The sequence below is a fragment of the Staurois parvus genome, unplaced genomic scaffold (assembly GCF_062004578.1).
Source record: "Staurois parvus isolate SC_StPar_1 unplaced genomic scaffold, SC_StPar_1.0 ptg000988l, whole genome shotgun sequence".
NCBI classification, from domain to species: Eukaryota; Metazoa; Chordata; class Amphibia; order Anura; family Ranidae; genus Staurois; species Staurois parvus.
This window is the reverse complement of record NW_028318784.1, coordinates 6,358,650-6,376,350: the sequence shown is the minus strand read 5'-3', so window position 1 is coordinate 6,376,350 and position 17,701 is coordinate 6,358,650. Positions and strand designations below refer to the sequence as shown.

General features: G+C 39.2%; 1 long non-coding RNA gene across 4 annotated transcripts in view; it reads left to right on the top strand.

The window, feature by feature from the left end:
• The window catches only part of LOC149441411 (uncharacterized), a 648,839-nt gene that overhangs the window by 381,377 nt on the left and 249,761 nt on the right, over positions 1-17,701 (top strand). For all 4 annotated transcript variants that reach the window (XR_016307379.1, XR_016307378.1, XR_016307380.1 and 1 more), the window contains one exon: positions 11,672-11,712. This is a non-coding gene — a long non-coding RNA (uncharacterized LOC149441411). The remainder of the gene's footprint in view (positions 1-11,671; positions 11,713-17,701) is intronic.

The window sequence follows — 17,701 nt, the reverse complement described above, 5'->3', positions numbered from 1 at the left end:
AGTGCCACCTATCAACGCCGCCTATCAGTGCCACCTATCAGTGCCGCCTATCAGTGCCATATATGAGTGCTGCCTTTCAGTGCCCATCAGTGATGCCTGTCAATGCCCATCGGTGCCACCTACCAGTGCCTCCTCATCAGTGCCCATCAGTGCCACCTATCAGTGTCCATCAGTGCAGCCTATCAGTGCCCATCAGTGCAGCCTCATTAGCGCACATCAGTGAAGGAGAAAAATCACTTATTTACAAAATTTTATAACACAAATTAAGAAAAAACTTTTTTTTTCAACATTTTCAGTGGTTTTTGGTTTGTTTAAGAAAAAAATAAAAAACCCAGAGGTGATTAAATACCACCAAAATAAAGCTCTGTCTGTCACAAAAAAGGATAAAAATTTTATATGGGTACAGTGTTGCATGATCGCGCAATTGTCATTCAAAGTGCAACAGCGCTGAAAGTTGGAAATTGGCCTGGGCAGGAAGGGGGTATAAGTGCCCTGTAGGCTAGTGGTTAAAGCAGAACCTCGCCAGTTCCAACACCTTCACTTGGCCTTCTTCAGAGTTTGGAACCTCCAGCCTTCCTGATTGGCTGGGCCTGAATGATGTAACTCTCGCACTTGCACACAGAAGTTCATTCATGCAGGCATCGAGGTATACTGAGAAGTTACACTGAGCTGCACATGCGCAGCTCAGTGTACATTCTAAAGAAGATTGTGAACAGATATGTTTCTTTTATTGGAGAAGAGGGAAAGCATGTCTGTTCTATATTAAAGAGCTGCCTGCTTGCAGTTTTCTTTTTTTTTTACATTTAGTTCTCTTTAACCTTAAAATGAGCCCTTAATTCCCTCCTAAACTCTGACTCCTAATGTAACCATTAACCAATTGTGGACGTTGTGCATGCTAAACACACCCATACAAATTTCATCTAAATACTTTGGGTGTGTGTAGTACGGCCAGTCATTCCTTCTTTCCTGTAGAAGATTTCCAGACAAATTTACCGCCACTTGTTTTATTAACACAGGGGCTGTTACATAATTAGGTTGAAAAAAGACAAAAGTCCATCTAGTTTAACTAATAAAAATCATATGTCAACAGCTACAAATGATCCGGAGGAAGGCAAAAATGAACCCTATAAAGTATGGTCTCGGTTGCTCCAGCAGAAAAAAAGAAAAATCCTTCCTTATCTCCCAAAGCAATAGAGTATTCCCTGGATTAACGGTTTTTGGTGTTATTAGCATTAAACCTTAATATCCAGATATGTTTTTTTGCATTTAGGAATGCATCCAGCTCATTTTTTAAAACAATATACTGAGCTGGCCAGAAGCAAATCTTGAGGAAGTCTATTCCACAATAGACCGTAAATTGTCATTCACAGAACAGCGTCTCCAGTGCACAGGACTGGATGGAGACACCAGACACCTTTCCAATGTGTTAGGTAGCCAGAAGTGTGGCTCCCTCTGTGATTTCTCAGAGCAGCTCAATACATCTTAGATAGCTCTATTCAAGTATGTAAACCTTTGATTGTATGTATACCTGCTTTATAACAGTCAAAAGGTGTCAAAGGGGTCAAAGCAAAAGTGTCTGAAGTTGGCTGTAGCCACTGATCGAGAAAAAAAAATCCAACAAACCTATTTAACAGAAGTTGATTGATGTTGCGTTGTGGCGGCCACACATGGATCGAAAGCAGCCTGGTCTCTGCTGAGCCAGCCAAATTTTGATCCATATATGGAAAGGACTAGTGATCAGTATTGCCTATAAAGTGCTTGCTGCTTATTCTTTCCCTATTACTAACTTATCATGCTGTGTTCTGAACTTTGTGGTAGTGATCTTCTTGGTAGAGGAGCAGAACTTTGCTTCCTCATGTCAGAGCTGAAATGTCAGGGTCTGGATCTGAACTTGGAACCTCTTCTGTCTCTGGCAGTAATTCTTCTTGCTGAGCCACCTGAGATGCTGGCCAACGCTCTTTGGATTTGTTAGACAATCTTGCCTTACACCCTGTTTTTAGTGAACCTTGAACTCTTTGCTCCTCCCACAAATTTCCTGCCATGTCTCTGCATTTTCTGTTTATCAGATTATTATGGTCTCCCACCAATATCTCTTGTCACTCCTGCTGCTGTTCGTATCTTCTCTACCACTTGTTACCAACCTTTGTTCCTTGGCTTGTTTCTTGATTATGCTTCTGCTTGATCTCAACCTGCAGCCACTTGTTACCAACCTTTGGCTTGTTTACTGGCTACTCTTCTACTTGATCCATACCTGCTATATCTGCTACTGGACACCGACTTGCTCACCTCCTGGTGGGGAGATCCTTAGAACCGCAACTTGAATTAACACGCAAAAAAATCTATCTCCACCATGAGGAGCTCTGGTGAATACAGGTTAATGCTTAGATTCTGCATTTCAGGTGATCCTGCGTCATCCTCCAGGGTGACCTGCTGCTGCACTTATCCAGCTGATATTTCAGATCCTCTCTACCACTATAGCTACTGGAGTCCGAGCCTGACTCCAGGATGTGACATGAGGATAATAGGGGATATTTATATTTCAATATGTTTATTAAGGATTTTTAGAAACAGTATACAAAAAGACAGGAAACGCAACCCACCAACATGATGAATTGTAGAACATCAAGCAATGAAGCAGTATATTCAAGTACAATGTGTAGCAACACACCAATAAAATCGACCAATAATGTGTAATGAGAGGAATACACTGGTAGCACATTCAGATTGTGATCGATTATGAACAAATTGCACCATAAACAGAGTGGTACAAATAATATCATTAAAATAGTAGACACAAGTAGAAAGAATGAAAAGTGAGGAAAGAACTGAGGAAGAAAAGTAAAGAATAAAACCCTGAAAAGAAATAAGAGAGAGGGCCAGCCAAGAGTCTGTTAAATAACAGAAATATACCGAATCCATGGATCCCAAGTGCTCTCAAATTTAGAAGTATTCTTATTAAGTATACTAGTACGTTTATCATTAATCATAATCCAATTAAGTTTCTGTTTGACTAAGTCCAGTGATATTGCTGAGATAGGGGATATTTAAGAAAGAACAGGAGACGTGGAGGAAGTGCAGATCCACAGATCGAATGAAGCAGAAGACCCTGGCTTTCGACTTTGCAATGCAGACATGAGATTCAATTGTGATAACACTGCACCCAATTATTGTGAGATTTGTGTCAATAAAATAAAACATAAAAGTAAATGCTAATGAAAGGCAGCTACTCAAAACTCCAACTGACATAAATCAACACACTTTATATGAGAGTGGCGATAGAACTGTCCATTTAAAATGCTGAATGTGAACACAGAAGTCCTTTTATAAACAATAACTGTCTAAATGTGATGAAATGTAGAAGTTTGCTTCTTGAAAAAACAATCACCACTGTGCTCTCACCTCATGGACAAACACTTAACATACGTGGCCATCCAGATCACAGGAAGGTCAAAATAAGTATATATTGTTAATCAGATTCATGAGGACTCCCATACATCATCTAGTCCAATCAAGCTGATCATATACATTGCTGGTCATGTCTCTTTAAATGTTGCAGCTAGTATATCAGCTCTGCCGCAGAATTTGGAATCGTGAGCCAAGAAAAGAAAAAAACTCCCATACAGTAGTAACATTGATATTAGGGCAAAACATGAGAAAGAAAGCTACTCACCTTCTAAATTTACTACCACTTTAAAGCAAATAATGTATTCTAGCTTGGAGAACTGAGGTCTGAATCTGCTGATCTACATTCAGTTTTTCAGTATCGCCCCTTTTACACTTCTGCGGTGCGGTTTTCTAGCAATGTGGGTGCAATGCAGCTTACCCGTGTGTTTGGATTGGTTTGAGCTGCACTTTCCCATAGAGTTATACTGTGTCCTGCATCTTTGGTGCGCTTTTAGAAAGCACAGCAAAACTCTTGCATGCTGCATCTTTGGTGCGCTTTCTGAAAGCACTCCAAACTCATTATTTGGGACCTTCTTTGGACACATAGGGGTTTATTTACTAAAGCTGGAGAGTCCAAAATCACACTCCCTTCTGCATAGAAACCAATCAGCTTCTAACCTCAGCTTGTTCAATGAAGCTTTGGCAATGAAACCTGGAAGCTGATTGGTTTCTATGCAGAAGGGAGTCTGATTTTGGACTCTCCAGCTTTAGTAAATAAACCCCAATATAACTTTATTGGAAAGTGCAGCTAACCTGCTCCAAACACGCAAGTAAACTGCACTGTACCCGCAGTGCCGAAAACTACATGCAGAAATGTGAAAGTGCTTGAACAGTTTCCTCTCCATATATTTTTTTCACCATATGCTTGTCGTTCTTTGTACAGGTCTGTAACATGTTTACTTTAAAGGGTTAGTTCACTTTTACCAATACGCTGCTTATGAAGGTAAGAGGTGCCTGTAGATAACAAACTCGCACGTTTTGACTAACGTTGGATAATACTGTTGCTATAGGTGTTGGCCATCTATGTACATCCCGAAGCTTGGTAAAAAAACTCCCAGAGATGGCACCATCCTATCATGCCATTGATGATGCTAAGATATTCCCAGCAGTTACTGCTCACCCCCACCATCACAGGGGTAGAATCTCCACACGCGTGGCTCACTATCTTCTCATTGCTGAGCTCTTAAAAACCTAAAGGTGAGCTAACCCTTTAAATACACACTATGTAAAAATCTGCGATTCTCATGTAGATGGACTACAAGTAAAAGTGCCCTATGTAGCCTAAGTGCTGTTTATGTACAAATTTCAAATATTCCATTCTACAATGAACAATTTCTTCCACTATTACAGCAACAATATGCAACCTTGCCCTAAATGAACCGCTTTTATATACTATAACACGAGTTAAAATTTACTTGCTCATCAACAAATAACATAGCATAAAAGCAATGAAATTTGTATTGTACATAACTGCCGCCTTTCTTGTTCTTGTTGTTGAATACCTGAACATTGTTCTACAATAGGGTATATACCACACTCAAAAGCATTTAAAGCTTTTGTACATATCAATATTTCCAAGTATTCCATGCACACTGAATGGTTTTGTGTTCCTTCTTTCACTATTGGTTTTCAAAGAGGTACTGACGTGTTTTTTTTTTCTTTTTAAAGAAAATACCGCTTTCATAAGTAGTCAAGATTCCTCATAAATGTCATTAAATGCCATTAAGAGATGCCAGTACTATGGAGCAGCGTTTTTCATGGACTTGTACAAAATCACAGTATTTAAAGTGACACTAAACTCAATTTTTTTTACACCAATCACTGATGCACTTCCCTACTACTAGTGTAGAACAAGCATGTTATTTCTGGTCCTATGTTCTGCTCTATGCATACTACAAATCACATAGAGCTGAATGTGTCTGCATGTGTGGTCCATCTTTGGGGCAAGCAAGAAATAACATACACAAGGGGGACATGGAGAACGCATGCAGCCACCCTAAAACAGGAGGTCTTAAATCAGCAGAAAAAAGCTTGCATTTTTTAGATTAAACAAAAGAAGAGAGCTAGCAGGTACATTCTACTTATATTTAAACAAATTGGGGGAGATTTACTAATATTGGAACATTCAGAATCTGGTGCAGCTGTGCAAAGTAGCCAATCAACTTCTAACTTCAGCTTGTTCAATTAAGCTTTGGCAATAAAACGTGTAAGCTGATTGGTTTCTATGCAGCGTTCCACCAGATTTTGCACTCTCCAGTTTTAGCAAATAACCCCCCATTTATATATATTTTTTTTATACAAAATGTGAGTTTAGTGTCTTTTTAATTGTATATTCCAAGGGTGGTGGATGTAGCCAAGCATTCACATGTGCAGTTCTTGGTTGTTCTCCTAAACACAAATATGTCCCTTGCTACAGCTTTTTACCTTATGACTTACTACAACAATAGGAGCCATTAAACACAGCCAGGTCCCTAATCTCCCAGCACTGGAAATCGCCCTGTAATCCAACAGCTAAGGACTCCAACAGTTAAGGACTGGGTATGTAAAATGGACTCCCTTTATGACATGGAAGAAACAGTAGCTTCATAAAATATGGACAGCGGGGTTCATGTTCCAATACTCAGATAAGTGTACTTAAATTCAAAGTCTTTCTGGCTGAAGTGGAATATGGACTCATTATAGAATTCTAACTGGCTCCCTTTAACATGCTTAGACATTTTGGTCTTCATTTGGCTGCTAGATCCTCACTTTTCTCCTGTTTATTTCTATTCTTTCATTTCTCTCTCCTTTTTTTATAGATTTAATTCACATTCTATTTTTATTTCCTTATTTTGTATTCCTCTGAATATTTCAGGCCGTGATTTACCATTAAAAAATACCATGGAAGTTCTCTCCCTCTCAGGGATTAAATGATCCAGTTTGACAAGTTAAAGGATAAGTTCACCTTTGGGAACATGCTACATGTTCCACCCATTTTTAGGGTGGAACATGTAACATGTTCCCAATGCTGCAGCCGCTGCCCACTGCCCCCTCCATGTGACAGATGTACAGGGAGACGTTCCCTGTACTAGCAGTCACTTTTTAAAAGCAGTGAGGTCATGCTCCACCCACATGGCCGAGTGATTAATTCACAGAGTTTTGTGAATGAATGAACTACAAGTCCCAACAGCCTTAGCAGCTGTCAGCTTGCAGTTCTCAATGAACTACCATGACACAATGGTAATTCATTGAATCTTCCTCTCAGTATATCTGATTGCCCGTACATCCCATGCGGTCAAGCAGATATACTGACAAGTCTGCAGGAGGCCTTCATGGCACCACCGATCTGCTGATCGCTGGTGCAATGCTTTACAGGCTGCTGCAACGAAAAATAATAAATGCACAATTTTTTTTACCAAAACAATGTGCATTTATTATTTTTGATCAAAAGGTGAACTTATCTTTTAAGATCTGTTAAACTTCATAATATGTTCAGTAATGTTAACCACTTTCTAACCACCCTATAACAGAAGTGCTGCTACCGGGCGACAGAACTGCCTAAAATCACGTATTTATATGTAATTTTGTATTTCCGTATGGGGTCAGTGGCGGCTTCAGTTGTTGATCACCAGGTCCTGGCTGGAGATTCCCCACTAGCACCTGGCAATCGCTGAGGAACAGTGACAGAAGAGAGGTTTGTATGTAAACAAACCAGATCTCTCTTCTGTCAGCACCAGCACGCTGCTTTGTATTGCACTTCATAGCAGAACAATAAAAAACAGTATGCTTACACAGTAAAACACACATAGCACAGTTTACAAACAGCACACTGCTAACCTTTTGATCACCCCAAATGTTAACCCCTTCCTGCCCAGTGTCATTATTACAGTGTCAATGATTTTTCTTAGCACTGATCACTGTATTAGTGTCACTGGGGATGTCAGTGGCAGTTAGTCAGTTCCCAACCAGTGTCAGGATGCCGGCCGCAGTCCTGCTATAAGTCACTGATCACCGTCATTACTAGTATATATAAAAAGAAAAAAATGTCAGTATATATACCGCCATTTGTAAACACTATAAACCAATTAATTTACAGGTATTGGGATTTTCCTTTAGCAAAGACATAGAGCAGAATACATTTTGGCCTAAATTTATGATGAGATTTGTTTTCTCAATTTTTTTCTGGATATGTTTTGTAGCAAGAAGTAAAAAATATTGTTTTTGTTTTTCAAAATTGTTGGTCTTTTTTTGTTTATAGCGCAAAAACTAAAAAAATGTGCTCAAATACCACCAAAAGAAAGCTCCATTTGTGGGAAAAAAGACATCAATTTCATTTGGGTGCAGCGTTGCATGACCACATAATTGCCAGTTAAAATAACGCAGCGCAGTAATGCAAAAAATGGCCTGGTCAGGAAGAGGGGTAAATCCTCAAGAGCGCAAGTGGTTAATTTGGAACTAAATATACTTCTACCCCACTTGCTGTATGCTGTTTTTTCCAGGAATTAATATCCATATCTACTGATTATGATGTATTTTGTACTATTTTGAGATTGCATAATACTTGCATGATGACAAATATTGTGGAACTTGTTATTTTATTTCCACCTGTATGCCATTTGAAAATTTCAATAAAATTCTATTGTGAAAAAACAAAATTAGGACCCATTCACACCAGACACATATATAATATGCATAAATGCAATTCAAACACATAAAAATGAATTGATTGCAGTGAGCTCGGTTTGAACCATTCCATTTCAGTGTTGTGCGGTTAAACAAAGTAAATCAGCGTGCATTTTTCCGAACACATGTACAAACTCTCATAAAATGAAGAGTTTTATGTGCAAGACATACAAAAGTGTAATGCATTTTATATAGCATTCTATGCATTTTATATTGCATTCTGGTATGAATGAGGCAGTGTTGCAGTCTGATCACTGCTGGAGGAGAAACTGAGGAAATGCTTCCTACAGAAGACTAATATTATCTGCCTAAGCAGTCACTTTACTAGAGCTTAATGACGGATTTTAATGATAAAATTAGAACAATAATACCACTGCATATAGTGACATTTCATGAATCTTTTTACGTAGAGTTACTGGAAAGATCACTTTAAAATGACTTAAAAAGGAAACTTTAGAGTATAGTTAAAAAAGAATTATGGCCAAAATCAAAAAATTTAGGGATCCACCTAAATTCTTGACCAGCAGCTGGCTCAGCCTCTCAGTTTGCCACTCAGAGCCTGGACCAGATGGTCTCGGGCCCTGCACAGCCTGTCTCTCCAGTGAGTGCTGGAGGTGCAGAGCAGAGTGCTGGATACCAACTATCACCACTCAGAGCGGAGACGAGAACTGAGCGATCAATGGTCCTTGATTGCTCAGCTTTCGGTGTAGAGGCGGCGGGGGGCAGATGCAGTATCAGATTGATGCTGCATCTTCATAGCTGAATATGACTGTTTATTTTTTTAAATCCTTCAATTCTTTTTTAAGATAGATAGGGACTGGTGTGAACTTTGTGATTTTTCATGAAATGGATATTTGACTACATAAAGTAATATTAAACGTTTAGCATTTTTAGCTTAACATATTGAGCACAATACAATAAACACTCCCATTAAACTTTTTGTTAAGTTTTACCCCGACACTTGCAGTTTACAACTCTCAGTGCTACTGGCTCCTGCTTTTTCAACTGCTTCAGTCTTCACAGGAAAGAGTTAACAGTGTACAGTGCATTCTCCAGCCAGTAAGGAGAAGGAAGAAGGGGCAGGGGAGAGCCATACTGTATGTTTCTATTGTATGCAGTTAAGGGAGACAAAACTCTGGTCCCTGCATGCAAGGGTGGCTCCATAGGAGACTGCAGAGAAAGGAGCCATCCTTAAACTGAAAACCTGGGGCAGTGGTCATGGCACCGATTTAACCAGGACATAGGCAAGGTTTAAAAATAAAGAAGCTACATACTTACTAAGTGATTAATTCAGATGCTGAAAATGCTTAAAAATGGAGGGTTTAATATCACTTTAAAGCCTTCTTTTTCTTATGAATTACCATTTTAACTCATGCATTGGTATTTTACCTTTACCTTGAATGGATCCTTTTTATGCTGTCCCTAATAGACACCTCATAGAACATCAAAATTATCACCAATCCGAAGATAGTGATATTTCAAGGAGTGATCACATGTGTGACATTTGTGCATTGACTCATTCATGTTTAGACTGAGTTAGTGTAACATTTACCTGAAAACCATTTCTGAAAAAAGTTAACTTGAAATTTTATGTACTGCCACAGGGTCATTTTTGGGGAAAAAAATTGCATATGTGTTCATTCAGCGCATTTGCATGTACATTCAGTCTGTGCAAATTGGGAAAAAAGTTATTGTTCTTTAGGCTATTTTTTTGAACAAATGTAAAATGGGCAGTAGTAAAATGACACATTATGGCCACTAGAAGGAATACATGGAACCATCTTCAGACCTCAGATCTTCCTCAATTCATGCATCTTGAGACCTCATATCATCCCCAGTTCATGCACCTTCACACATCAGATTCAGCCCCAATGCATGTACATTCACACCTCAAGGCAGCCCTAATGCAAGCATATTCAGACCTCAGGTCAGTACCAATGCATGCACCTTAAAGTGGTAGTAAAGTCTTGATGATCATTTTTTTAAAAAAAATGCAGATTTAAGTCATAATGTACTAGTATGTACTGCATGCTAGTACATTATGGCAAACATACCTGCAAATGGAGCCCTCGGAAGCTGTGCTGCCACGGCTCTCCCAGGTCCCTGGCGGCTTCCATCCTGGTCTTCCTTCTGGGTTACTTATCTTGAATGGCTGAGCCGAGGTGACGTCACTCCCATGCATGCGTATAAGAGTCACAGAGAGCAGGCCATAAATGTGGTTTGAGCCACACATGTGCAGCTTAGTCACATTACCTACTAACTGGGGAGAGGGGGGGGGGGGCATTTATGATAGACTAGACCTCTAGGGTCTCTTCTGTTATAAAAACCCTGCAATGTCAGCAGGTTTTACGATTCTGGATTTTACTACCACTTTAAGGTCTCAGATTAGCAGAAAACTATGAACCTTCTGAAATTCAGGCGTTTTACATACCTTCTGCAGTGTATGAACAAGAGGCGGAAGAGTGTAGGCAAGTGGGAAGGTTTCTTCCACAAACGTATGTCCTTAGGTCAGTGATGTCAGGTAGATGGGTAGTTCATGAGCAGACCAGGCTTGTAAATGATAGCCTAGTGAGCCATCAGTTGAAGTCAGGTGCCAGTGAAGAAGCCATCACTTGCTATCCCAAAATGGTGTGCTGGGGCTCACTGACCCCTGATATAGACTCTCAAGAGCCTAACTATTTCAAGCAGCCATAAAATAAACTGTATGTATGTGTTCAGAAAGATATGTTAATCATCTGGCTTTTCTACACTGGATTTTGTTGATGTGTACTTGAGGGACAGACTCAAAAAGAACATACTGTTTATGACCTGGCATCCAAAAAAGTAATCACCCAAAGTATTCCATTGGTTTTGAATTCGGCTAAGAATTCAGCAAGATGTGATTTCTTGGGAGACATGTTCCAGGTTGAGGTTTCCAGTATGTGAATTAGGAATTGGTTAGGACCCTTTTTTCTTTTACCATTTAGGTAATATATCTGAGACTGAAGGTAAAGTACAAGCAGGCTGTCCAGATACTTTACAGCAGCTTTTTCCATCATTTTCAACACAGAGGAACCCTCAAACTAACTTTTCAATCTTAGGGAACTCCTGGTAGAAATTACTATAACTACAACTTATGATACATTAGTATGATGGTCAGTGTGAAGAATCCACCCTATGCTTGTGGTCATTGGAAATAAATACCCCCTTAGAAATAGCTAAATAGATCAATGGTGTCATCGGGAACTTATCTGGAGTGAACCTGAGCAACCTCTGGAGGAACCCTGCTTGAGAAACCCTGCTTTATAGTGTGATTGAATGTGATGGCACAATAGTTTTCAGTCTTCCTGTATTGTAGAGTATGCCAGTAACTATGCAATATTCAATCCATGTTCTCTCCAAGTGCCGCATCTGTCTGCCCCATAGACATGACATTGTCTTCACATCTGGCTGCAAACCATTATATTAGGGGAAAAAATAAATTAATAGTGGCTAAATGTTAAATTTTAATTAAGGTAACTTGTTTTTATGTAGAAGAAAGCAACAAAGATTAATCAAAGACTTCATATCTTTTTTGTTTTAATAGAAAATCCATCGGAAAACATAAGAAAAATACGTCAATGGGAGGTAAGCATAAAAAAATAGGCTTGCAGCTATGAAAGATATATGTATTTCCTCACAATATTGCATTTCATTTTTATAATACATCAACAACACATTCCTCAGTTTTGTGAAACTTATTGGATCTATCAAACAGATGTGAAAATTAGATTTATTCTAACTTTTATTGTTTACATACCAATCATACCAAAAGAGTTTGGTGGTCAGGTACTAAGGAACAGATCTGACCATTTAAAAAGGTACTGCCTTGATCATTTAGAAACTTCTGATGGAGAGGATTAATTATTATTATTATAATACAGGATTTATATAGCGCCAACATTTTGCTCAGCGCTTTACAGTATAACGGGAGACAATACAGCAACAATACAGTTCAATACAAGAGGGATAGGAGGGCCCTGCTCCTCGGATTAATGAGCTCCTTTGGTCACAGCTCAAAGAGAAAAATTAACTGATGCATATGATTTAAACCTGATCTCCAAGCAGATATAAAAGTCAGAAATTATTATTATTATACAGTATTTATATAGCGCTAAAAGGTTTGCTCAGCGCTGTACATTATAGTGGGGGACAGAACAGGAGATAATACAGTAACAAAACAAAACACAAGGGGGTCAAGGGCCCTGCTCTTTCGAGCTTACAATCTAGGAGGGAGGGGATAGTGGTACAGGAGGAAGTGGCTGTGGGGGATGGAGTGATAGGAGGAGTGGTGGAGATCAGCTGTTAGGTGAGGGTGGGGTAGGCTTCCCTGAAGAGATGGGTTTTCAGGGTGCGCCTGAAGGTGGGGAGGGTAGGTGACAGTCTGATGGATTGGGGTAGTGAGTTCCAGAGGATGGGGGAAGTCCTGGAGAAGTCCTGCAGTCGGGCGTGGGAGGTGGAGACCAAGGAGCTAGAAAGTAGGAGGTCTTGTGAGGAGCGAAGATTACGGGTAGGGTGGTATTTGGGTATCAGGTCAGTGAAATGAATGCAGCTTTGTATTCATTATGCTTCATTAATATGTTTAGGTACAGGCAGTGTAGGTACCTGAATCTGAATTGCTATCAGCCTCTTGCAACCCCCTGTATAACAGAATAACAGACTGGGAGCATGCTGATAGAAGATGAGAGTAGATTGACATAAAATGAGCTCATCAGTTGCTACTTCTCCTTTAACTGTCCACTCGCAAGTAGGGGATGGAAAAAACCTGTAAGCTTTTACTTAACTGCAGCATAAAAAAAAAATCAGGTCTCTAGATAGGGCTAGTATGGCTTAGAACTAGGTAGACAGAAATGCAAGTCCTTTGACTGGTAAAACATCTCCCATATATGTATTTTATTTATGTATTTAGAGGTTTGCCTGGAGTTCAGCTTTAATGTACATTTTGCAATTTCTTATTACTGTAAATAATGGAGTCCCTATTCTCTGTTATATTGCTTTTGTGTGCAGATACTCCTAACACATATTAATGAGCTCCATTTTAAATACACAAAGGTAGTCAGACACTGGACAACAGAAACATTCACCATGCAGAGACAACAATATAGATAGATTCCTATGTCTTGCACGATAGCTGATTTTTTTCTTCTCAAACATTGATGTGTTAAGAAGTAGCTACACACACATGGTGAATTTGAATTGTCTCTGGGAGAAGATTACAGTTCCTGTTGGGAACCTCAAATATGGCATGCTTGTTTTGGATCTCAAAGTGAATCTGTAGCAAGGTGATAGACAGTCAAGTATTTACCTATGTTATAAAGCAGTAAATGGGCTTTAACACAAGCCCCTGATGACATCTGTAGCTGCAGGCACTGTGGAAAAAATTATCCTTAAAGTTGTATTAAACTCAAAGCAAACATTTATTATATTGCAGCTTACCAATTCTTAGATGTGATGACTGCATTAGTTTCTTTTTTAGGCTTTCTTTCTTGTATTTTCACCTGATGATCCAGTTAGTAAGTCTGTTGTTTTTCAACAAAACAAGCTGGCCTGCTGATGTAGCAGTTATAGGGCAAACAATTTGTCACTGACACTGGCTGATTCCAATGATCACTTTTTATTTATTTATGAAAAACCTTTCTCTCAAAAGGAAAAGGTGTGTTCTGTGACTGCTTATAAAGAGTGAGCTAGAGTTTGGCTTCAATTTGTTAGTGTATTTAAATATGCTAGTCCATCAAACACCCCCTTCCCCCCTGACTGACAATGCTGCTGTCCAAAAGTGTCCCCTGGTGTGTTAGTGGCCAGATCACCAGATGAAAACAGAGATAAAAAGGCCTAAAAAAGGAAAGCAATGCAGCCACCACATCTGGTTTTTGCAGTTTTTTTCCACTTTAATTTAACTTGTTTTCATTTTTATTCGAAAGTGAAATTGAGTTTTAGCTATAAATCTGCCATAGAGGTAGCCAGCACACCTCAGCTCATAAACGATAGATAGATAGATAGATAGATAGATAGATAGATAGATAGATGCAGCAAGCACTTCACTTGGGTGTACTGAGCCATTTGGTACAGCCCCTGTGTTACCAGGGGATGGGGAGCATGCAATGGGTTCCCCCCTTTTCCCCCTGTAAGTATGGAATCTTCATTTTACTGAAATGAAAACAAGTATTGCAAGTGTGTAATCTGTTTTTCAGTGCCTTTCCTAAATCTTACATGCATAAAATATTATGCTTTTTAGCTAAAAGTAACACCCTGTAAATGGCTTGAATCTAATCTATACAGCCAGTGAACCCTACAATTAAATAATAAATCATGCATTGGATGGACTTTTCTCCTTTCCTCACGTTTAATTACCCGAGTAGTTACCAGTTTAACTGAGGCTGCTACATTTGCTGAAATTGGCAATTTAACAATATCCCATTGTTGTAGTACAAAGTAGCACTATTAGGGTTTGTTTTGAATAATATATGTCCCCTGCAAGGAGCGGCCTATTCTATAGAATCCACAGGCATCATCTGAAGTGCATTTACCAGGCTTTAATCAGCCCTTTAGAAACAATTGCGCTAAGCCACTCTTTCACTGTTCAGCGTGCCTCTGCTTTCTTCCCCAGACTGAACAGCATCAGCTTAACGAGCAGCCATGAGTTTGTAACTCAATATTCCAATTACAGGAAGTTTTATGGTATTGAAGGGTAACAGAGAAGAAATCAAAAATAGAAGAATTAAGAGATTATCCATTCTCTTCCCCAATGAGGCACTGGGAAAAGTTATTGGGTTGGGTGGTGGAATTTGTACTCCATTCTTTTTTGTAAGTTGTTATAAAATGTAAAACAAGGTTTATAACTGACAGATTATTCAAATTGCACTTTACATCCCTACTTAATTTTGGAACGTGTTTTAAAATCCAAAACTGGGAAACAACTAAATGCATGTTTCTTGTAATAGAGCGAGAAGAGAAATGCTTAACAAGCAATTCACTATACACAGAAATGTTCTCATTTTGCATATTTTATATTACATAACTGTTATTTTGTTTCTGCATGTCCCATTTGCAGTTAAAGTGAACCTAGTACATGTCTGGCCCACTTCACATGAGGGTTCTGATCAGGTCTGCCTATCGGGTTTTCACAGGGACCTGATTGGACCCTCCATTCACCCCTATAGAGCGATGAGTATAAACGGACTTGTGTCTGTTTACACCTGCCTACCTCCAATCCAATCCAGTCCACTAAAAAATAATGGAAGGGGATCCATCCCCTTCCATATAGGTGGATCAGATTGGAGGGCAGTCAGGTGTAAATGGACAGCGGATTTTATTTATACCCAACCACTCATAAAGCACAGTGGGCTCTATCCTTGTCCGCTCTGCAGAAAGTGGACAGACATGGACCATGGCCTCAGCAGACAGATCCCCTGCATGAAAGGGGCCTTACAATCTTAGAAATAAAAGTCCTAAGCACAAATGCTAAAAAATGCCTGCTATTACAGTAGTTATATAAAAGAACATGCTCACCTTTATTTAAGAACCTCCATCCCCTAACTGTTAGGTCCCTAAACTATTCTAAGTGGAAAATTCCCCGCCACGCTTATCTTCCCACGCTGACCATTCCATATGTGGCTGCAAAAACTCAGATGTGGAACTGCCTTGCCCTGCCTGTGCAGTTGTGTCCCAAGGACACCGATGGGGTTTTCTCATACTGTTGGACCTTTGTCCTATTTAAGTTTATGGGACATCTACATGTGTAATGGCGAAAGGGGACAATGAAGGAAAACTCAGTATTATAGAATGGACTCCATGCTGCATTTGGTTCTCATCATAGGTACAATGACTCCTGCTCCTACACAACAAATTTGTATCAAGAACGAAATATTATTCTGGCCATCTAATGTACAGATGCAATACCTTATGTTGTGTGAAATTATGAAGAAGGTCATATTAGTGACATCTGAAATTAGCAATAAATCCATTGAGTAATATATTAACAACATTTTCAAAGAATATAGCATCATGGTAGCTTTTGGTGTCCTTTTAATTTACAGTAGGTGGAACATTATAATGTGTATTGCATCTACACTCAGAATGTACTTTGAAAATGAAAACTCCCTTATAATTGCTTAAAGACTGTGTGCAGTCCCACCTCCCACTACATCATGTGTTTCCTATTATTTCTTAGCCTCCTGCTGCTACTCCCGTGTATTCTCCTCACTGTGTATGTTATCTCTAGCAGCATGTGGGTTACATTCCATCTGCTAATCACTTCCACCCTTCTTGCACTCTTGTATGATTCCATAGAGTGTCTGCTATCTAAATTATGTGTAACAACAATATTTTTTTTAATTGAGGCAGGGACTGACATTGACCTCCATCTCCATAATCAGAGTAGTGGAGATGGGGTGACTGTCAGGTATGGAAGCTATCAGTTCTTCTAAATTATAACTCCATCTGACCATCACCCTGACACAAAGGTACCCTTGCAGCATGAAATCCAGTATATCAACATAAATGGGGGTAGATGTTGAAAAGATTTGGCAAGATTTGGCAATGAATGCATTCTTCAACTTTCAGACATGGAAAAAAGACACCTTTTATTGCCTCTGCTCTTACTTTTGTTCAACATTTAGAAAGGAGATAAATAGATTTAGCATCATTGCAATGCTTTCCCTTAAAGGAATCCTGTACCAAAGGAACAAATGGCTAAATCTCTGATCTCCTTCTCCAAAATTTGCAACTTGCTTGACTTTCATGCTTATTTAGTTGCTTCAATACTTTTTGTGTGAATGACCCAAAACAAGTATTCACTTATGGAGTTCTGACTTCCACCTAATTGGGTACATGCCTGTTTCGAGTCAGTATCTTAGAGTGCTGGAGCTAAAGATGGACTATCATCTTCAGGAGAAAAACAATGGAAGTCTACATATCTCTGTTGGTACAGTAAATACAGTTGATGAAGGTGGCTTAAGGCCACAAAATTTGTAGTCTTGTGAGACATAAGGAGCTCTGACTGGCTGGAGCCAGAGATGAAATATCATCTTCAGGAGAACAGCTTTGAAGTCTACATGTTTTTGTTGGTACAGTAAATACAGTTGTTAGAAGTGGCTTAGGACCAACAAGTCTGTAGTCTTGTGAGATGACAATGTGCTTTTTGGGCTGGCACTTGGTGTTCTGTTGCATAGCAGTTTAAAATGGGAGGATTTAACATGTGCAGTGGGGGGTTACAGTTGCATAGAAATAGCTGGGACACCGTTCAACATTACAAGCAGTTGTTATGGCACTTACACTTACTTCATGACACTGTCATTTGTTTCAGAAAGACTGGAATACTGGAATAGCCAGCCATCCAGATGCAGAGTTTCATATAGCACCTAATGTACAGGGTGCCCCCCTAAAGTCTGGACACATAGGAAATATCACTATATATATATATATATATATATATATATATATATATTATCGCTATATAAGCTCACAGATGTTAACAACCTTGATTTATTTTTTTGGGGTGTGCTAAAGGAGAAGGTGTACTCAATGAAAATCATAGATATGAATTACCTGAAGGTATGCATCATGAATGAATGTACTC